We start from the raw sequence: 1033 nt of genomic DNA, 5'->3' as shown, positions 1-1033 counted from the left end.
TCTTCCTCCAATCCTGATGCCACATTTTTCTTCATAGAACCCAACTTCTCGGATTATTTGATCAGCATGCAGGTTAAATAAGTATGGTGAAAGAATACAACCTCGTGGCACACCTTTGTTAATTTTAAAACATTCAGTGTTCCCAGGCTCTGTTCGAACAACTGCTTCTTGGTCCAGGTACAGATTCCTCATGAGCACAATTAAGTGTTCCGGAATATTCTTACTTTGCAATGTTGTCCATAGCTTGTTATGATTCACATAATCGAAAGTCTTTGCATAGTCAATAAAGCACAGGTAAACATCTTTCTGATATTCTCTGCTATCAGCCAACATCATTGGACGTCAGAAATGATATCCTTCATTCCATGGCCTCTTCTGAATCCAGCTTGAACCTCTGGAAGTTCTCTGCCAATGTATGCTTGATGCCGTTTCTGTATTACCTTTAGCAAAACTTTACTCACATGGGATATCAAAGAGATTGTCTGATGATTTCTGCATTCCATTGGGTCACCTTTCTTTGGAATGGGCACAAATATGGATCTTTTCCAATCAGTCGGCAGATAGTTGTCTTCTAGATTTCTTGGCAAAGATGAGTGGGTGTCTCCTCACTTTCTTGAAAGATTTCAATTTTTATTCCATTAATTCCTGGTGCCTTGTTCTTTGCCAATTCCTTAAATGCACTTTGGGCTTCCTCCTTCAGTATCATTGGCTCTTGATCATATGCTACCTCTTGAAATGGTTGAACATTAATCATTTCCTTTTAGTACAGTGACTCTGCGTATTCCTTCCATCTTCTTTTGAATCTTTCTGCATCATTCAATAATTTCCCCAGAGAATCTTAAAATAACAAAAGTTGAGGCTTGAATTTTTTTTTCAATTCACCCAGCTTGAGAAATGCTGAGCGTGTTCTTCTGTTTTGGTTTTCTGATTCCAGACCTTTGCACATTTTTGTTGTAATATTTGGCTTTATCTTCTTGAGCTGATCTTTGAAATTTTCTGTTCAGCTCTGGGACCTCCTCATTTCTTTCATTTG

This window comes from Chrysochloris asiatica, unplaced genomic scaffold, assembly GCF_000296735.1.
Source record: "Chrysochloris asiatica unplaced genomic scaffold, ChrAsi1.0 scaffold00228, whole genome shotgun sequence".
Taxonomy (NCBI): domain Eukaryota; kingdom Metazoa; phylum Chordata; class Mammalia; order Afrosoricida; family Chrysochloridae; genus Chrysochloris; species Chrysochloris asiatica.
This window is presented reverse-complemented; position numbering follows the sequence as displayed.